This window comes from Myxine glutinosa, chromosome 4 (assembly GCF_964187855.1).
Source record: "Myxine glutinosa chromosome 4, kmMyxGlut1.1, whole genome shotgun sequence".
NCBI lineage: Eukaryota > Metazoa > Chordata > Myxini > Myxiniformes > Myxinidae > Myxine > Myxine glutinosa.
Window position 1 is genome coordinate 88,372,675 of NC_136264.1, and position 22,694 is coordinate 88,395,368.

General features: G+C 44.1%; 1 protein-coding gene across 1 annotated transcript in view; it reads right to left on the reverse strand.

Moving 5' to 3' along the window:
• Positions 1-22,694, reverse strand: part of LOC137415321 (uncharacterized) — a 189,520-nt gene that overhangs the window by 130,022 nt on the left and 36,804 nt on the right. The gene's annotated exons all lie outside the window — the stretch shown is intronic.

Sequence of the window (22,694 nt, forward strand, 5' to 3'; positions counted from 1 at the left end):
ACCAGTTGTTTGTGTATATCCCAAGGCATGGTGAAAAAAAAAATACCTGTTTCCGTTTCTACCGACCTTGTATTTGTCACTGACCCAGTTTATGTTTTTTTCTAACTTCCCGATGTAAGTAGCTTCCATATGTTTTTAGCCACTGTTGGCTTCAGAAGCCTCCAGGTTATTCTGACCAGTTTTTCTTGCCCGTTTGCAGTGGGATAGTGTATAATATGTGTTGCGTTTGATGCTTGTGGGGTTAAATTAAAACTTGGAGTGGGCCCTACTATGAGACTTAAATTATTCCAATATAATGGCCTGCCAGAGAACCTTCAAAGCAAGTCTTCAAATAATTCAATCACTGGGGGAGAGCCAGTTGCATACAATTTGATTGAGCTGTGGCATATTTGTATGTATTAATCTTTTATATTCCTTCATTTATATGTCGATAACACGAGGTTTTCATTGTTTATTTCAGTCGCTATATGCATTTTAATCCATAGTTCCTGCAGTTAATTGCTTGACATGCTCAGTTTATCAATCATACATTAACAAGGAGCTCATAATCTAGGTCTCCTGTAATCTAGGAATAGATATCCCCAATATGAAAGTTAAATGTTCCAACGGTTTTTGAAATATCAGTACACAAGCCAAGTTACCGAGATGATTGCCATGGAAACATAAGTCAGCCAATCACAGCCGTGATCTAATCAGGTTGAGATAATGTCATGAGGTATAGATATCCGTAATATGTAGTTAAATGTTACAACGGTTTTTGAAATAACGTGTACACAAAAGTACATGGACGGATGATCGGTCGGTCAGTCGGACGAAGCTCCTGTTAATGTCCCCGTCTCTGACCTTGTCGGAGGGTCGGGAGACAAAAATATCGTTTATAAAGCCTTTATCAGACAGGTATTGATGTATAAAAGCGAAATGTTGGCAATGCAGATCAAATATGTAAAAATAATGGAAAGAACAGAAATGAGAATGATACGATGGATGAATGGATTGTTTCTGAAAGAGGAAGTCTAAGCTCACAAAACAGGAAGATATTAAAAAATCAATACTGGCGAAGAAGAACTTGATAAGAGAAGACTTGCTTGATGTAATGAAGGTCAGAAGATTAAGTTGTAAAGAAAGCAACATGATCGTGGTAGAAGGAATGTCCGAGAGGACATCTTAAAACGACTTTGATTGAAACTATCAAGAACAATCTAGAATGTTTGAGTTCGCATGAAACTGACACAACGGACAATGATGAATGAGAAATAGTTTATTTGCGATGAGGGCAGAGAGCCTTAGAAGAACATAGTCAAGTTCACTATGTTTTTTCGTGCAAATTTTTGGAGATTAGCAAAACTATACATTTTTGGGATATTCAGAGCATGAGGAATCCAAAATTTATGTTGCCATTTGCGTAGACACCTTTGCGAAAATGACACTCAGGACAGTGATGAAGATCTGTAAAAGCGTATTCCTGAACGGTATAGACCTAGTAGATCCTGTGTATAGGACTTATAGTTCAATCTGATACTAACAAGGCTGCTTTGTTGCTTTATAAACCTATACCTATAACTTCAAAGGACTTGCAATATCATGTATTATGTAATACAGTTATATCACATATAAAGACAATGGTTTTCAATTACCTTTGTTTGTTGCTTTTCTATAATCCTGAGCACTATTTTGAGGCCTTTATTGGATTCCTTGACCCAGAAAACATAGGATTCGCACATTTAATGAAGTTTCTAGGTTGACTAGAAGCCGAGATCGCGCAAAATATGTATTTTATGGTGGCCATTTTGAAAATCCAAAATCTGTGTCTGTGCAAATGCCAACATTGATTTTCGGATTCTCCATCCTCTGATGATTCCAAAAATGTACAGTTTGCTCATCTCCCAAAAGTTTGAACGAAATTATATTTGTTAACATGGTGAACCAAACTAACATTTTGGTTATGAAATAAGTGGCATGATTTAAAATGTCCATTTAGATGTTCATACAAAAAGTTTAGATGTAGATATTCCTTAAGAGTGCTGATTGCAGTGGACTGACTAAAAGCTGTTGTGCAAGTTGATCATGATGGAAGGATAACGTTTACTCAAACAGAGAAGTTCAAAAGCTGGGGGGACACATCTCGGACGATAGCCTTCGCTTTTTTCGCTACTTGCCTGGAGTACAGGCTCTCGATGGAAGCCAGATCGCACCCAATCATTTTACGAGCATTGTTTACGATCCTATTGAGTCGGGATCGGTCATTCAGCGTCGAGCTGCCACAACAGAGAGTGAAAGAAAGGGTCAGGACACTCCATCACTGCCTGATAGAACAGCATGGCCGACACCGAAACTTTTCAACCTTCGAAGAAAGAACAACTTGTTGCTGAGCTTCAATTCACACATTGGTTGGTGTTTCTTGATTGGACCTACGTCCCCTCTACTCTTTAACACCCATCAGTCCATTGCTACCAAAACCGTCTTGCTCTGTTCAGCCATGCTTTCAGTGGGTAAAACTGGGAGTGGGCTGTACTACAAAGATGTACTATCATACAAAAATATCGCTTATAAGTTATATTTCAAAATGAAAGCTAAATTTTGCGTCTGGCTCTGATTTTTAAGCCATGCTATTGATGGCTGATGGAGCCGAGGTGGCATTTCCTCACCATGGTAAGGGTTCAAACACTCAGTGAATGATCCGTGAAAGGGCAGGTGGACACATTTTCATTTTGTAGACCACATCGCTGATGCGCAATGGCACAATGCCAGATCCCTGAAGGGGTGAAGTCCATTTGGGGCATCTCTCCTTGCTTCCACAGGGGAAGGAAAACAACACTCGTTCCCTTGGTGAGAACTGCAATGGCTGTAACTGGGCCTATTGGCTTGAGGAAGCCTGCTGTGAAACGTCACTCGAGACCAGGTCTGCTCTTGCTTATCTGCTCAGATTTTCACAGTAGATCTATCTTTTACTTTCTGGTTAGAAGTGCCTTCTTTCGTAAAAAAAGAAGAATATACACACACACACACACACACACACACACACACACACACACACACACACACACACACACACACACACACACACACACACACACACACAGGATACTTTGAGACCTGGAGGGCTCCGTTCCACCTTCTGAAACCCACATATGGAGATAACAACCAACAACACAAACAGAGACAGGGACGTTGCAATAGTCCAGCATCCCCTTCGGGGCGAGACTAATTAAGTAATTCCTCAATCACAGACAATATTCTGTAGAAGTAGACTTTTGATTCACTTCCTAGAACCCCATCCCCATTATTTATTCAAACTGAAACCATTTGTTCTGAATTTTAAGCCACGATCTTGTCCTTTGGCATAATGAAATCCTCTTCTTCCCCCCCTCCCGGATGGTTTTGGAAGGATGCAGAGTGGACCAATTGCTTCACCCTGCTTTGCCCTTTGTGCGCGGTGCAATTAGTCCCAACGTCCATACTGCCAGTAATTTAAATTCAGCTCTGACATTGTAGCATCCAATGGTTGTGCTGATGCCATAAGCAGAAATCTTTCATGCATCTGGTCAATGTTTCCATCGGGTGAGAGCCAACATCTGGCTAGCAGGAGGGCCCAGCGAGGTTCAGTGTTGATAGGCCCCCGCTGTGACTCTGACAAACAAGTTTCAAACTCCCCAGAGGTCCATCAATAAACGTCCATCCATTCAAATGGTCAAACTCTCACTACAGTTTGGAGTGGGCTCAGATTCTCAGAACACACATGCAACTTGTCGGCAGTTTTTGAACTGCACCATAGAATGTAAGTTAAACAAGCAAAGGAACGCATATGCCGCATGATTGTGTTGCTTGAATAAAACCAGCGATTCAAAATATATATATATTTTTTTTTGCAAAATGCGTCATAAGAACAAAAAAAATTCTTAACATTTTTGCATAACGCTTGCTTGATAAGAACAAAACCGATGAGAAATAGTTGTGTCTTCTCTTTCTTCTCCTGACAACAAGAACACAAGAAGAAGAAAACATGCCAGGTCCGAAACCGATGCTACACACAACTAGGCAGGTAAAGATATTGATAAAGGATGTACTATCATGACTTTACAGGAGAACAACCAATGATCGTCGGTCGCCTCATTTGGGAAGGTTTTCTACATCTCTGAAAGTCCTAAATCTTTCCTGCTAATGTGTTTGTGTGCACTCAATTCATTTGGGTTCAGCCGGTCTGCAGAGTGGAACGATCTGGTTTTGGAAGGATGCTGACCGGCTGAAGAAACAATCCATCCAAGCTCGGAACAATCTGTTTTCATGGAATGCAAAACAAAACAAAAAATATCACGTTCCAGAGAAGTGGCTTTTAATGCTTTTAATGAACTGGAGGAAAATCATTTTAAATATCGCCTTCACACTATTTATGGGAAGATGGAAGCGGTGTAACAGCAAATGTACTGCGAGTGGGGCAATGGGACAACATAAGGATGGAACAACGAGATGAAATAACATGAGGAGGGGAGAGAAGAGGGAGTAAAACAGCAGCCTTCAAATAGATGGGAAGAGGGTAAATGGGGTGAATGAAAGATCATGGGTAGGGATGGAGGATGACCAGAGGTGTTGGTGTACTGCAAACTTAAAACCCTTAAGCGAAGAGTGGGATTGAACAGACTGAGCAAGAAGGTTCTAAAAGTGGGGAAAAGAGGAACAAAGGAGTGGAGGTGAGCAGTGACCCTAGATTTTTACACTGCGCTCGCAAAGCAAAATGCGGGGTTAAGCGATCGGTGCATGCGTCACCATCGCTCAACACCACCTTTTGCTTTGTGAGCACGTACAGTACTGTATGTATGTACTGTATGTACAGAGCACGTACATACAGTCGTGGCCAAAAAATTTGGCACCCTTGCACTTTTTTCAAATAATGCAACATTTTTTCCAGAAAATTGTTGAAATTAAAAAATATTTTGGTATCCACATATGTATTTTTTTGGTTTGCAGTGGAACAAAACAAAAAAAAGCTGAAAACATGACGAAATCTTAGCTTATTCCACACAGAAATCCTAATATAGCCCGGACAATATTAATGGCACCTTTTAGAAGTTGTTAGAAATAATTAGATTTCAAGCAGGTGATTCTCCTTTACTTTGGAATTGAACTCACCGATGGTGAGTTGCAGGTGTCTGAAATATAAAAATCACTCATTCAACCAGTATGAATGGAGAAAGGTGTCATTCTGCTGTTTTGTGTCACTGTGTGTACCGCAATGAGCATGGAGAAAAGAAAGAAAACCAGAGAATTGTCTGAGGAGGTCAGACACAAGATTGTAGCCAAGCATTGACAATCTCAAGGCTACAAAAGTCCATCTCCAGAGACCTTGATGTTCCCGTGTCCACCATACGCAATGTTACCAGGAAGTTTAATGCCCATGGCACTGAAGCCAACCTCCCTGGATGTGGCCACATGATAAGACTTGATCGAAGATTGCAGCGAAGGATTGTTCGAATGGTGGAGCAAGCACCTCGACCAACTGTCAAATAGATTCAAGCTGACCTTCAGCCACAAGGTACGACAGTTTCAACTCGCACCATCCGTCGCCAACTCAATGAAAGTGGTTTCTATGGTAGGAGACCCAGGAGGACCCCACTGCTGAGAAAGCCCGACTGGAGTTTGCCAAAACACACCTGAACAAGCCAAAATCCTTCTGTGAGAATGTCCTGTGGCCAGATGAGACCAAATTCGAGCTTTTTTGTCAAGCACATAATCTCTATCTCTACAGAAAACAAAATGAAGCCTTCAAAGAAAAGAACACCTTCCCGACAGTCAAACATGGAGGAGGTTCAGTGATGGTTTGGGGTTGCTGAACTGCCTCTGACACTGGGTGCCTTGAATGTGTGCATGACATCATGAAATCAGGAGATTACCAAGGCATTTTGGAGCGCAATGTTCAACCCAGTGTCAGAAAGCTGGGTATCCGTCGAAGGTCATGGGTCTTGCAGCAGGACAATGACCCGAAACATATTTCAAAAAGCACCCAGGAAACGAAACACTTCAAGACACGAGGACACGAGGTTCAAGACAAAACGCTGGACTGTTCTAAAGTGGCCAGCAATGAGTTCAGCTCTAAATCCCATTAAACACCTGTGGGGAGATCTGAAAGCAACAGTTGGGAGAAGGCACCCTTCAAATCCTGGAGAACTGGAGCAGTTTGAGCAAGAAGAGATCGGAGATCTCGCGAGATCTTTGTCGGCGATGGCACGGTTATTCGAAGCTGTCCATGCTCTCACGCTTTCGAAGTTAAGTAATTGTTCACAATTGTATTTTTGTCGAAACTGTATTTATCTTTCGGTGTGTGTACCTATAATGTGTCCCTAGGAATATTCTCGGTGTTAATCATTCATACCTGTATAAAACATCGTGGGTTATTTCGTGCCGCGTTTTTTTGCGGCCTAGTACTTTGTTTCCTACCTTGAAGCTTTTTTTCTCTCAGCGGTCAATTGTGGTCCATTTACTTTCGTTCTCAGTTTTGCCCAGTCTTTTCACCCCATACTTCCTTGTTTAAACCCTTAACAAAAACACAAAAACATTTCCTGCTTTGTTCTTATTCGTTGTTCTTATTCGTTTATTCGTTGTTTTTATTCGTTCGTTCGTTCTTCGACCATGTGTTTGACCCCCATTTTCCCCAGATAGTTTTCACTGCTCAATTTTAAAATGTTTAAACTTTCCCCTGAAGTGCTGTATTCTGTCGTATATTACAACACCTTTTTCTTCTTCTTCTTTAAAAGGGTGCTTTCGACTTGCTCACCAAATCTATTCATTCCAAAAAAAAATTCCATCTCTTACAGTTCCTCTTTTATACATCCCCTAAACTCTCCTGCACTCCATCCCCCCTCCAGCATCCTTAAACATATCTTTGACTCGAAAGTCAGAAGAAACTCATTTTGCAATAAATGTTCGTTTCCAATTAATCGTACAACACTTTCTAAATTCCAATCTCACCCCTCCCCTCCAAATCTTCCCCATCACCCATCCATTTCAAATCTCCCCCCTTGCCCCTTCCCTCCCAAACTCCCCCTCACCCCTCCCCTTCAAATCTCCCCACCCTCATTTTTTCTCCATTTCCCCCTCTCACCCCTCCTCCTCAAAGCGTCCTCCCTGCTTCTTCCCCCTTCCAACTCTCACCTCCATCTTCCACAACGTTCTGCCTCGCTCTGCCACCCCCCCCCCCCCCCCTCAAATAACACCTCACTGTGCCTCACCCAATCACCATCAAACATTTTGTCCGCCCCATCCTTCCCTTTCTCCTAGCTATTCTGAAATCTCTGACACACTTTCAACAGCTCTCCCTTCCACTTCTTCCTCTTCCACATCTTACCCTCCCCCTCCCCCCCCCCCACCCCCCTGTTCTGTATCCGATGCTCCCCCTTCCCCTTCATTAACGGTATGGACCTCAAACATCCGGGGCCTTCGCTCAAATTTGACTGATCTCTCCATACAGGTTGCTTCTGACAAACCAGACTTGATCTGCTCAACAGAAACTTTCCTCCTTCATGATGTCTCTGATTCCTTAATATCTCTCCCGGGTTACTCCCTCCTCCGGTATGATTGACTTGAGCCTCGTCCTGGAGGCGAGGTTGCTATCTTTATCAAAAACTCCCTTCCTCACTCGCCTGCACTGCCCTCTATCCACCTCACCCCCAGGAGTACCTCTGGCTACGGCTTCCCCTTCGCTCCCACCTTTTGTTCATATGTGTGTTGTACCATCGACCAAACAGTGATGACTCCATCTACATCTCGCTGTCTGATAATATGGACCAACTTCTATCGACTCATCCCACCTCTCTCTTCCTCATATGTGGTGATTTCAATTGTCACCATGCCAGTTGGCTGGGTGTGGGTACCTCTCTCCCCAGCCATGGCTCCTCAGCAAAGGACTTCTGTGACTCACTGGGACTGACACAATCTGTCAATTTCCCGACCCGGGTCTCAGGCAACGGAGCATCTTCTCTTCTAGACTTGGTTATGACTAACTTCCCTGCAAATGTCTGCTGCACTTCTTCTGCTCCAATCGGCTCATCTGGTCATGTGCTTGTTAAAGTGGCCATCTCTCTGACCATTCTCAGACAGCCTCCTCAGCGTCGACGAGTCTGGCATTTCACTCAGGCAACTGGCACGGTCTTCAAGCAGCCATCAATCATCTGGACTGGTCTCCCATCTCTACCGCCTCTGACATCAACTCATCCTGGGAATTCTTCCAAAGTAAATTGCTCTCTCTCATGCACAGATTTATCCCATCTCGCGTTCAGTTGTCATACCGTTCCTCCCGTCCATGGTACAGGGAATCGTGTGGTGAGGCAGTTGCCCAGAAACAACTTGCCTTCGCCTCCTGGAAAGCAAATCCAATGGAAGGAAATCTCATTTCCTTTCACAAAGCCCGAAACAAGTGTGTGTCCACCCTCAGGAGGGTCAGGAAACAATATCTCTCCACTCTCAAGACCGAACTCTCAAACCTGTCTCCCTCTTCCAAATCCTCGTGGTGTCTGGTCAAATCCGTTTCTGGTGTTTGTTCCCCCTCCATCCCCTCGCTTACCTCAAATGGCTACACAGCTGACTCCGCACGTGAAAAAGCTGAATGCCTCAACTCTGTGTTTACCTCCAAATCTTGTGTCCCAAAGCCATCCCTCTCTGTACCCACCGTACCCAGCTGTTCCTGGACTCTGTGTCCTTTCCTCCTGACAAGGTGGAAGAGTTTCTGTCAACCCTCGACACTGATTCTGCAACTGGACCTGACGGCATCAGCCCACGGTTCCTAAAATCCTGCCCCGCCGCTCTTTCACTCCCTCTCTCTGTTCTCTTCACCTTCTCTTTTGCTCAAGGTCATCTGCCATCACCTTGGAAATCAGCCAACATCACCACTTTCCACAAAAAGGTGCAAAAACAGATCCTCTCAACTACAGACCAATCAGCCTTATCCCAATTCTCAGCAAAGTCATGGAATCCATCATTGCTTCGGATATCAAATCTTTCCTCTTCTCAAATGGCTTGATCTCTGATCATCAATTTGGTTTCAGACCAGGTTACTCTGCTCTGGACATGCTGCTTCTGCTTCTGAACAATGGATGGAGGTCCTCAATGCCAAACAGGAAATTAGAGCTGTCTCCCTTGACATATCACGTGCCTTCGATACGGTCTGGCACCCCGCTCTGCTCACCAAACTCTCCTCCTATGGTATCCATGGAAATCCCCATGCTTGGCTTGCGGACTTCCTCTCTTGTCGTAGTCAACGTGTGGCCCTGAATGGGTTTCTCTCATCTCCCCTTCCTGTTCAGGCTGGAGTTCCCCAAGGCAGTGTTCTGTTCCCTGTGCTTTTTCTCGTCTTCATCAATGATCTCTCTGACTCTCTTGAAAATCCTCTCTATCTCTTTGCTGATGACTCCACTCTCTGCCGCTCCATTCCTCATCCCTCAGATCGGCAGTCTGCAGCCTCCTCACTCTCTGCAGACCTGGACAAAATCACAGACTGGTCAAACAAGTGGAACATGTCTTTCAATCCTGACAAATCTCACACTCTTACTCTGTCTCTCCGAAAAGACCGACTGGAGAACACTCCCATCCACTTTCTGAATAATCCTCTACAAGAAGTTCTGTCACTCAAGCATTTGGGTCTCACTATCTGCCATGATCTTTCCTGGGAAAACCACATTTCAAATCTGGCTTCCAAAGCCAGTCGCCGACTGGGCATCCTCCGTCTTGCGAAGTCCTTCCTTGGTACACCTGAGCTCCTCACCACATACAAGGCTTTCATCCGCAGCTCGATGGAATACTGTTCTCCCCTCTGGGCCGGTGCTCCTGCCTCACACCTAGCTCGGCTTCACGCTGTTGAAACCAAAGCTTTCAGAATCATTGGAATCTCCCGCGATGAAGCTAACTCCGAGGGCCTTTCACTTACTCACCGCAGGCAGTTTGGTGGACTTTCTGTCTTCTATCAACTCCTCTCCCACAAGATCTGCCTGCAACCCTCTTATGGTTAAACTGCCAAAATCAAGACTCTCTGATCACCTTCACTCCTTCATTCCTCTTTTCTCCCGCCTCTGGAACAAACTCCCTCACTCTCTTCAATCCCACTCCACCCTCCAGGTCTTTAAAACAGCTGTTCACCACCATCTCTTATCTTTCCCCATCCAAAACCTTGAGCTTTTCTACCCCTGCTAATTTCACCCCAGATTCACTTTTTTCAAATACCAAATTCCTTCCTGGAAGTCCTTGCAGTGTCCTTGTGTTTTATACGTCTCCCACCCCTCCCCCCCCCCCTTCCCACGCCTCCTCCCCCAAAGCCCTCCCACAGATCTCCCGATGTCCTTGCTCTCAAATGTTGTGTTTGTGTGCTTCCGCTTCACTCCCCATCTTGTCTACCTCTACCCTTATTATATGTTTTGTGTGTTTGTTTGATTGTTTGATTTTTTTTGTGTGATAAATGTTAGCTCTTTCACGAGCCACGATCCTGTATACCAAAAAAAAAAAAAGAAAAAAAAAAAAGAGGGCCAAACTTTTGTCAATGTCAATGGATGGTGGAGACCAAATACTCTTGTCAATTTCAACTTATTTTTCGAGAAAATTGTGAGTTATTTGAAAAAAAAAGTCTTGTCTTCCCCAATCAAAAACCTTGAACTTTTCTACCCCCGTTAATTCACCCCAGATAAATTCCGACTTCTTTCCTGGAAGTCCGAGCAATGTCCATGTGTTTTATACCTCTCCCACCCCACCCCCTTCCCGTGCCTCCTCCCCCCAAGCCCTCTCCCTTCCACAGATCTCCCGATGTCCCTGCTCTTAAATGTTGTACTTGTGTGCTTTCCTCTCTCTCCCCATTTTGTCTCCCGCTCCCTTTATCTTACGTTTTATGTGTCAGTTTGTCTTTTTGTGATTAATGTTAGCTCTTACACGAGCCTCGATCTTGTATACAAAAACAAAACAAAAAAAAACTACCAGTAGAGAGGTGTTTTTTAAGCTCCATCATGGCTATAGGAAGCGCTTGATTGCAGTTATTTTGTCCATAGGCTGTGCTACCAAATATTAAGTCGAGGGTGTCAATAATTTTGTCAACGCATTTCTTTTTCTTTTTTGATTTAAAAGGATATATTAAGTTCTGAATCAAAAACAAAGGTTCTGTAATATTAACAGTGAAATGAAGAATGGTGGAGACCAAATACTTTTGTCAATTTCAACTTTTTTTGTGAAAATTGTGTTATTTGAAAAAAGTGAAAGGGTGCCAATTTTTTGGCCACGACTGTACGTACGCCATACGTATGTACATACGTATGCCATACCTACGTTCGTGTCTGCATTTTAAAAATTAATTTTCTCTGCAACCGTTGGTCCAATGGACACGAAATTTTGCACCATATGAGCGACTCCTCCTGTAGAATTTTTAGTGATAATTATGACATCATAGGTCACGTGGTACAGACGCCATCTTGGAAAGACGTTGCTCCTCTATCTCCAAAACCATTACATGGAAAAAATTGAAGCATCGCTCTTGTCAACTACTCCCCATGGGCAATACGATATGTTAATGATGATGTCATCGGCGCCTTCATTATGATGTCATTATTCAAAAAGGACAACGCTTGATCCGGTCAGTATAATTTATTTTTCTCTGCAAATGTTTGTCCGATGGACACGAAATGTTCATCATCAGAGCTCCTCCTCCTGCAGAATTTTTAGACATAATTATGACGTCATATATCACGTGGTATTGGTGCCATCTTGGAAAAACTTTGCACCTCTATATCTCTGAAACTGCTCCATGGAAAAAATTGAAACATGGCTCTTTGTCAAATACGCCCCATGGGGAATAAGTTATGTTCACGATGATGTCATTGGTGCCTTCATTATGATGTCATAATTCGACAAGTAAAACGATTGATCCAATCAGTGTGAATTTCTTTTCTCTGCAACTGTTGGTCCAATGGACACAGAATTTTCACCATAGGAGCGCCTCCTCCGGTAGAATATTTGAATGATAATTATGATGTCATAGGTCACCTGGTAAGACGCCATCTTGGAAAAAAAACGAAAAACGTTGCACCTCTATATCTCCGAAACCACTCCATGGAGAAAAAGTGAAACGTGGCTCATTGTAAAGAACTCCACATGGGGAATAGGTGTTGTTAAAGATAACGTCATCGGTGCCTTAATTATGATGTCATAATTCGACAAGTACAACGCATAGTCCGTTCAGTTTTAAATTTATTAAGTGTGATCTATGCAACAATTATATTGGAGAATGTAAATTTATGTCATTGGTCATGTGGTCTGGCAGCCATCTATATAAATAAAACACAGTTTGTGTGTGTGTGTGTTACCTATAGACTCCTAAACGGAGAGGCTCACGTACTTGATATTTGGCATAGACATGGCCATTGGGCCTGGGAAGGACATGGCGGATCTAAAAATGACCTCCGATGACGAGATCCATATTTTTGATTCATATTTTAACAGCGCATTTCAGCAAGGAACATTATACACTGAATCTCAGCCTGTGCCAGAGCAGCTCGCTGATTCGCTCAGAGCGATCACGTGAAGTTCCATCCCTGCCGCCAGACCCCCATCCTTCCCCCCTCCCCTCCCCTTCCCTCCTCCTCCCCCTTCCCCTCCTCCCCCCCCCCCCATTCCCTCCTGCCCCTCTCAGCTTCCCCCCCTCCCTTCCCCTCCTCTTCCCCCCTGCCTCCGCTCCCCCTGCCCCTCCCCTCCCCTTCCCCTCCCCTCCTCCCTCCCCCTCCCCTCCCATCCTCCTTCCCCCCCTCCTTCCCCCCTCCCCCTCCCCTTCCCCCTCCTCCCCTTCCCCCCTCCGCCCCCTTCCCCTCCTCCTCCCCATTCCCCCACCCCCTCCCCTTCCCCTCCTTTTCCCCCCTCCCCCTCCACCCCTCCTTTTCCCCCCTCCCCCTCCACCCCTCCTCCTGCCCCTCCACCTCCACCCCTCCCCCTCCCTCCCCTTCCCCCTCCCTCCCCCTCCTTTTCCCCCTCCCTCCCCCTCCTTTTCCCCCTCCCCTCCCCTTCCACCCCTCCACTCCCCCTCCCCACCTCCCCTGCCCAGCAACGCTGGGTACTTCTGCTAGTATTGAATATAATTTTTTTTTAAACCTTTAAAAATAGAATAGTTGGCTCGCACCAAGTTGGCTGTGCAGGGTAAGTACTGTTACATTTGTAGGGGATAGGCAGTGATTACCTTAGTCTAGGTAGATTTGAATAGGTAGTATGCTCCGACTGTCGTGAAGAAGAAGAAACCCCACGTAATAAGTAGGAAATTTGTGTAGACCGTATGTCGTGGAAGAGTGTATCTTTGTCCCCATGAGAGGGGTGGGGTATGTTAATTAGCGAGAGATTATGGGTAAATTAATCTCCTGTATGTAATGGCCTCTGTTATTTTTTCCTCTGTTCCTTATGACACCAGCAGCACACACACGTAGTAAGAAATCTGCCATTAACCACACTAAATAAAAAGCGACCAGAAACCAGGACATCGAGCGCTACTGCGGCTAACATCAACCTGGCGAGCAAACAGGCACAAAAGGTCCGTGAGGCCATGGCCCGAAGAGCAGTGATTGGTCTGGAATTTGATTGGTGCAAGGACTGGCTAAGATGGCACTCGCTGATCGGAGCGGACACAGAGACGTCGTGGGATGACGTCAGAGCCTCGAGTACAAAACAATTAGAACGGTGGACATTTTGTCTCTCAGGTTCTGGATCTGGTGGTGAATGGTCTTGTCCCGACATCATTCTTCTTCTTTCATTCTCGAGTCCTGGCTTTTGACAAGGAACGATCGAGGCTCTGGACTTCCTCGCATCATCTGGCTGTGGTGTTGGTGTTGGTGAACAGGATCGTGAGGACACGCACGGCTGGCAGAGCGAGCTGCATGCTAAGGCCTACTGCGCACCAACGAGCCGTTTTCGCGCGCAAGAACGTGGAGGCCTCAAACTATCTTTGACGATTCCTGACGAGATTCAGGAGCAGCTCAGAGCTAAGTGCCCACAAATTAACGTATTTATTTTCCAGTTATTTTTTCCCTTGTGTTGTAATCGAGTCTGAGAGGGGACGTCCCATTTAGGAATTATAGTTTTTATTTGGCCGTGTTTTATTTTGTTACCGGCATTTTCTTTAATAAAACCGGTATTTTTGTACACTTTAATTCCGTGTCGTTTGAATTAATTTATTGCAGGGTCGAAGACGTCGGGTGGACTCTTGCCGGTAAGCACTCACGGCTTCTCCCCCACTTGCTCCCCACGCGTATAATGAAGGTCCGCCATTGAATCAAACGCCTTGGAGTTAAAGCTCGTTTGGTCATCCGTGTCACCCTGCGGTGTTCACCAGAGGACAGGCACGCGACAGTATTATATGAATACCATCTAGTTGGAGAGGTAAATAGTGTGGGTGTGAATTAATGAAAGATCATGGTTGTGCATGACCTGAGGTCATGGTATATTGCAAACTTGAAGCCCTTGAAAGAAGAGTGAAATTGAACAGATTGACCAAAGAGGTTCACAAGTAAAGAGGATCAAAATAGTTAAAGTGAGAAGTGATCCTGCATTTTTGGAGTATTGTGAGAAATGACTGTCAGCTACTTGAGTATTGTGGTGTACTGTACAAAATCATTAAAATGCACTGTGCCATTCACTGTTCACTGTGAGCACACTGCACCACACTGTCACACCATATGAATGAATGAATGAATGAATGATCGTTTTGAGGCCATTTTCCCCGCTAGAGCGGGGGTTAGCCTTGCGGGCCCCATGACAATCATGGTTCCCTGTTTGAGGCAATGTTTTTATGGCCGGATGCCCTTCCTGACGCCAACCCTTAGTCGCCTCTTACGATGCGCAGGGATACGGTGTATCTATTCTAAACCGGGGTACACACCGGGAGTTAAAGTGAGAAGATACCGGGGTACACACCGGGAGTCATTATTGTGCAGATATGTCACACCATATCTGCACAATAATGACATACAATCTGATCCTGACATTGCCGAACAATCATTTTTTTGGAGGAGTTTCAGAGTCAAGGCTCAATGAAGAGCGAGAACACAGAACGGATCAGGATTCAACAGAACAAAAGGAACAGCAGAAAGAGAATGGGGAAAAGCCAATGGCACATGGCCGAGGCAAAAAATTGACGGAGATGGACAACAAGGAAGACAGGTGGTAATGAGAGGTTGGAGAGAATGAAGAGGGTGGATAAGATGGATACAGAAGCAAACTCACAGGAAGGAAAAGCTAGAGATTTGGGGAGACAGGGTTGATGGGGAAAAAGGGATCATAGTTTTGGGTGGGGAATGATATGAGATGGTGGTGAAGAGCTGTCTTGAAGAGGTGAGAAAGAAAGAGGAACAAATAAGTGGAGGTGGGGAGTGATTTTGAATTTTTGGAGTTTCACTAAAAGGGGGTTGCTGGTGGACAAAGTACAGAGAGGGTAGAGGGTGCAATACCAGAAGGGAGGCGGAAGAAGCTAGAGACTACCGACTTGTCTGCATTGGCAAAGTGATAGACCCATCAACTCAGCTTCATTGTTGGAGATACCAATAGTCTTGAAGGCCAGGGCTGGTGCGTTCCACGGCGTCAAAAAGAAATGCGTTCCACATCGTCAAGCTGAGCAAGATGTGAGGCATGGTAGCCAGCCCAGAGGGGAGAGCAGTACTCCATCAAACTGTGGATGAAGACCTTGTCAGTAGATAAGAGTTCAGGTGTGCCAAAGGAAGGCCTTTGGACGATGGAGAGGATGGCCAGTCAGCGGCTGGCTTTGGAGGCCAGCTGGGAAATGTGGTTTGCCCAAGAAAGAGCATGTCTGAGAGTGAGACCCAGGAGTTTGAATAACTGAACTGCGGCAAGAGGATTGTTAAAGACGTAGATAGGAGGGTTTGCCAGACGGTATTTTCAGAGAGGGAGAGAGAGGGAGAGAGGGGGAGAGAGAGGGAGAGAGGGGGAGAGAGAGGGAGAGAGGGGGAGAGAGAGGGAGAGAGGGGGAGAGAGAGGGAGAGAGGGGGAGAGAGAGGGAGAGAGAGGGAGAGAGAGGGAGAGAGGGGGAGAGAGAGGGAGAGAGGGGGAGAGAGGGGGAGAGAGAGGGAGAGAGGGAGAGAGAGAGATAGATATTTGTCAGGATCGAAAGACATTCCACGTGTTTGATCAGCTTGTGATTTTTCTCAAGGTCCGAAGAAAGGGAAGAGGCTGCATACAACCTTCTTGTCTGAAGGATGTCACAGCAGAGGGTGGAGTCAACAGCAAATAGATAAAAGGGATTGTAGTGGCCGATGTGGTACATGCCACCAAAGGTGCATATGTTGAGGTGCACTGAAGAATACAGAAAACTTGATATTACGTGACAAAATACAGAAAAAACATATCAATGTATCTCCAATCTCCATTGGCTTGGCTGTAATCAAATTTCAAAACGGGAACATGATTTTGTGGACAGCCTGTACTTCGTTCCTAAGCCTAAAATTATCTTCATATATCCATGGTAGGTTTACCCAATTTACTCTCTTCTTTTATCCACGTGCCTGGTCCATACAACACTCTTTATTGAACCTCCCATTTTCGAGCTCTTTCAAACAGCACAAGAATAAAAGTCCTCTTTTTTTTTTTTTCTATCGTGGTATTTTTACCATGGGTTTCTGCTAGTAATAATAATAATAACAAGGAGTTCTCTGGTTAGGAAATTCAACGCAAGAGGAGGCCATTAGGCACTCCATCAAAGTGTGTGATATTATTACCAACTTATGCTCGTTTGTCCATGCTCCATCTTATTTTAAAAGCTGGACATCAAGCAGGGAACAGAACGTACAATTTTTAAAAAGTATTTGCAAGAACTAACTTGGCCGGGGTTTTAACCCAGACTCAGAGCCGACACTCTAACCATTATGCCCCCAAGTAGCTACATGTGCATGGGTGTGTTCTTCCCCAAGCCTCACTCCTAAACCATTACAGATTAAAAGCAAATTCAAAGCTGGCTTTAGGCAACTTCATGGTTGTAGTTTTGATCTGAAAACATCAAGTTCCAAAGAAAGGCGCAGATGCTTTATCAATGTTCGGTGAGTATATCACGTGGCTGAGGCACGAGGAAATTCAAAAAAAAAGAAAAAAAGAGCCATTTCCTCAAAGTTAGGAAAATATCAGGAGAAAAGTAACAACCACAATTACTCATTAAATGCTCATTATCCCTTTAGGCAATAATTAAGTTTTATTTCTACAGCAGATTGCAGACTGACAAAGGCAGGAAGTGGTAGCTCGACCAGAAGTTACTGGAAAAAGTGAAAAAGAACGATGATGTAAAGTTGAAACTGTAATCATGATTGGATATAGTCTGCACTCTGCAGAGTCCGGTTGAGGTTGCATTTCAATTTTACCAAAGTTAAAAAAAAAAAAAAAAGTGCTTTGGACGACTCGAAAAATGAAACGCCCGTGCCACACATGGAGTTGTTCAAGAAGGGGCCCAATGCAAGAGTAAAATAAACACACAAGTGTCAGATTTGTTGCCTGGTGTAAAATTGTGCATTTTACCACATGCAAAATGCCTTGCCAACTCCATCCATCCATCCCACCTAAAATGCCTCGCAGGGAGAGTGAGGAAGAGTTTTTGATAAAGATAACAAAGATAGCAATAATAAAGTTTCTCGAAGTTTCAAATAACTTTTGTTTTACTGTGGCCCCATTTTTAATTCCGCCTCCTTGTTTTCCTTTGCCGTACCCCTCTATCCTGAGCATCGTCTCTATGCCTCTCCACTTCTGTCATGTCCCTCTCCACCACTTCCTTCCACCACAATTTTGGGCTGCTTCTTGTCCTCCTGCCAATCACATCCACATCAAAGTCCTGCTTGACCACATTCACATCCTTCTTCCTGAGCACATGGCCCAATCACAGCAGATGTGCCTATTGTGCCTTTTCGCTAATACCCTGCCTGCTGATAGCCTCTTTCCACTTCCTTTGCCTTAGAGAGATCCCAATCAGCTCTCTCAGCATCCATATGTCCATCCTCTGCAGCAATCTCTCCTCTTCCTTTCTCAAGGGCCAGGCCTCTGCTCTATATACTTTGATATTTTAATATAATAATTGTGTTGGGTAAAACATAAATCCTGTATAAACCCTCCCAACATATTATTGACGAACAAAATGCTAAGAGTCCAGTTCAAGCTGTAAATTACAGGGTGTTCCAAAAAGACTTGCACAACTTTGGTTGTTGATATATTTAGTACCACAAATGATACAACAATACTCTTTGTTTTTTTATGATACAGAAACTCATTATGTTTTCTTTCGGGTGGTTTCATATAAAATAAAATGGCGACTCCACAGAAGAAAGCTCAGTGTATTAAATAGTAGCTCATCGATACGAGATCCGACATGCAAGTTCAGTGTAATTTCCGTACAAGGTATGGAAGGAATCCGTCATCACAGACTAGTATTAGAAAGTGGTACAAGGGGTTTAAGGAGACTGGAAGTTCTCAGAAACAGAAAAGTACCGGTCGACCAAGCACAAGTGCAGCAGATGTTGAACGAGTGTGTGAATCATTTCAACAAAGTCCCAGAAAATCAATCCAACGCGCATCCAGATAACTGGAACTACCAACCACCACTGTACACAGGATTTTGCATAAAAGATTGAAGCTTTATGTCGATGAAGTGCAGATTCTGTAGGGAAACCAAACCAAATGACGGACCCAAACGCAAGGTGTTTGCCTTGGAAATGATCAGTCGCATAGATGATGAAAAAGATTACCTGGAAAAGGTCATGTTCACAGACAAAGCTTGCTTTTATTTATCAGGGAAGCTCAACCAGCACAATGTGAGGATCTGGGCTAATGAAAATGATGCATGATAATGATGACATCATCAGTGAAGTGGTATACCAGCCATAAATGTTTTAATCAAATGCCTTATCCTAAAAATCTGAAATTGCATGCACATGATCAATGACCCATTTGTATTGAATTTAAATTTATGACATCATAGGTCACATGGTTTGGCAGCCATATTGGATTTAACCTAAAACCCTTTAAAAAATCATCTCCCAAACCACCGAAGCGATCGACTCGAAACTTTACGTGTGTCATCGACTAGGCATGTTGATTAAAAGATTATCACAAAAACATCATCGGTCACATGGTGATTGGATTGAAGGAAAATCTTACTATAATTCACCAAATGTCCGTCTGTCTGTCTGTCTGTCTGTCCGTCCGTCCGTTTGAAGGTACCGCAAAAACGGCTGAACCGATCGCAATGATATTTTTGGTGGGTAATCCTGGGATCCCCTGGAGTAAAATAGGCTATATTGTTTTTCCAATTTCAGCTTTGGCCTCCAGCATTTTCAGGTTTGGACTCCCGTATAATGTTATTTTCCCGGGTACCGCACAAACGGCTGCACCGATCGGCTGCACCGGTCGGACTCAGTGACCTCGGACAAAGATCTTTTATAAGGACATGGGTTGAGTCCCTGCTTGAGAGAATGCCAACCCCCTCCCTGCCATCACGGTCGTCTCTCGAACTCACAATCCAACGAGATATGCGGAAAGGATGACCCAAAACCAATTATCTTCTTTTTGATTCATATATAAACATCATTAAAAGTAAATAATGACCTCGGCCAAAGTTCAAACGACGTGGGTTTAATCTCGACATGAGAGAATTCCATATAGCTATTCGGGCGGTGTATAAGCTAACAGATCGCTGTCGCCATTGATCTTGCCAAGGCCGTAACACCTATCGGCTAAAAATGCTTTTAACTGTCGACTTGGTAGTTTTTACAATGAAGGAAACATTAACAATGTTGTTAAAAGTTTATTTTGTGATTAATTTGTGAATGGAGTTATGTTGTTTGGAATGAAAAAGATATCGAGTTCAAGTGAATGACGACATGCCGTGATGGTTTCTACTTTCTAAACATGAACTTTGCGGATCGCCATATGCAGATTCGCCACGGACCCACAATTGATGTTTCTATACGTGAACGTAATGAATGGGTACGTTTTTCATGGAAGTCCTTCACGAACTTGCTGTCCATGTCTGATGTGCAACTGAAAGTGCTGCAGGAATGTGGAATTTATCGGTTTCATGCTTTAGCATTAGCCGTATCTGCATTGCCTGTTTGCTTCTGGCCTCCCACCCGTGCGTAGCACGGACATCTCACTTGTACTAAATAATCACATCTCAGAAACCGCTTGCCTTATCAATGTGAAACTTTAGAAATGTCATCTAACACCATTGCTGCATATAGTTTGAAAATGATGACGTCATATGTCACATGGTTTGGCAGCCATATTAGCTGGAAAGCCGATATTAAAGCTGGGGATGTGCACTCCAGCCCTCAGGCAGTTCAACAGAGCTTTTCAAACTAGTGTACATGCACTTTGTCTCAAAGGCCGAGGGGACATAGTCAACATATACACCTTAGCCCACAGGGCCCAAATTCATGGAAATACCATGCATACCTTCTGGCCGACAAGGTCAGAATGCATGGTCAAACAATAGCTTTGAGGACAACCAACCATATGAAATCGCCTTTTTAAATATAATAAAAAGGTTAAAGCAAATCAGCATTGTAACAAAGTCCGAGACGTGCACCTTGGCCCCACAATCAAAGTGCACAATCCAACAAAGCTTGCAAAACTATTGTACATATGCACTTCAGCCTGAAGACCGAAGGACATGGTCAAACAAAAACATACACCCAAACTCGCTTGGTCAGAATGCAGTCATATCATAACTTTGGGGCCCACTACCACCACCAAAGTGGTTTCTCCTCAAGAGTTGACCTGCCAAGCTAAGTACCTTTTCAGTGGAATTGGGACCATGAACAACTGTGCCACCCAGCATTTGCTGCATGGGTTCTGACCAATGTAAGGTATACCTGTGGCCCCTGCTCCTGTCACTGTCCAATCTGCTGAAAACTCGTTTGCCTTTAATTGGTCCATATCCTTTATCATCTTAAACATCTGCATCAGATACCTTCGATCCTCTTTTGGGCCTCACTATCAGCGATGATCTTTCTTGAGGAAACCATATATTCGTAGGTGGGTCTCAACAGCTGGGACAGTCGGGTTAAGAGTCGGCTTTCCAAATTTGCGTATGACACAAAGCTTGGGAGTAAGGTAGATAGCAGAGAGGGGCAGTGGGTATTCAGATCCAGAAAAGTCTCAATACTAGCAGATGCGGTTTTAAATAAGGAAATATAAGGTGCTGGAGATGGATAAGAATAATGACAATGTGGATTACATAATGCAAGGGCCAGTCTTGGAGCGTATGGTGCAGGAGAAGTATTAGGGCGAGGAGTACGAGATTGGGGGTGGGGGGAGGGGGACTCATATGGTGGATACAAGTTCAAACACAGGAAGAAGAAGAAGGAAAATAAGGTGATAAAGGAGAAATTGAACAAAAAAGAAAGAGGAAAAAACACAATAACCTAAAAAGGAAGGCGTGGGCTTAGGGTGGGTTAATGAGGGTATAAAATAGCATGTGTGGATTAAGGATGATCTGGTGAGGATGAACAGCCATCTTGAAGCCCTGGAGTGGGGAGTGAAGTGGATGAAGGCCTTCGAAGTTGATAACAATTCAGATTTGCTAAGAAAAGACTGCACAACAGAGAAGAATGCAGCTTGCTTTGGAGGCAAACTTTCAGATGTATTGTTTGCTCAAGACAATGTTATGGAGAGAGCACCTGAATTTGGCCTGAAGACCGAAGCACTTGTTCAAACAATCCCATACACCCTATCAAACAGGGTCAGAATGCCTGGACATACTATAGACATTGGGGACAGCTATACCTTGTGAGGCCACCTTTTAAAAATAAAAAACAAGTTTTAAAGATCATACATTCATAGATAATCATACATTGTAGCAAAGGTAACTGGCCTAATGAGACCGCATTTTTATGACTCCTCCTCCGAAGTCGCCGGAGACATTATTTATAATGAATGTTTTGTTTTTTTTAATCAGGAGATGCTGGAGTGCCTAATATAAAGATCGCATGGGTTTACCAAGTCAACGTTAACGTCCACCAAACAATTTCACATCTATGGTCAGATTTCTGAACGTTCAGATGGCATGATTTAAACAGAAATGCTCCAGTGTTGTTGCATGTGCCCGGAACAACATGTCTTGTAAAAAAAAACAACATGTTTTTCAATTTCTCACTTTTTCCTTCCAATTTATTGTTTTTGGGACGAATCTCTACGGTCTCATTCTCGACTTTCTCACTCCATAAATGTTGTCGGTTTTGATGCTCACACTCACCCATATCTTGTCTCTTAACACTGTTCATTTCCCTTTTTTCCACAATCTCTCTTGGCCTCCATCCCCTCACCCATTCCTTCACATCTTTATCACTTGCTATGTCTCCAAGTGGCACTCTCTACTCATTTGGACTGGAGATGGAGCAAAGGGGAATATTTCAGTCTGACAACATGCATGAGATATCTGTGAATCCAGCTTATCTGCAATTTCTTTTTCTTTTCCGTCTCTCCGTGTCTCTCCGTGTCTCTCCCTGTCTCTCCCTGTCTCTCCCTGTCTCTCCCTGTCTCTCCCTGTCTGTCCCTGTCTGTCCCTGTCTGTCCCTGTCTCTCTCTCTCTCTCTCTCTCTCTCTCTCTCTCTCTCTCTCTCTCTCTCTCTCTCTCTCTCTCTCTCTCTCTCTCTCTCTCTCTCTCTCTCTATCTCTCTCTCGTTCCTTCTGTTCATTCTGTTCTGTTGCGC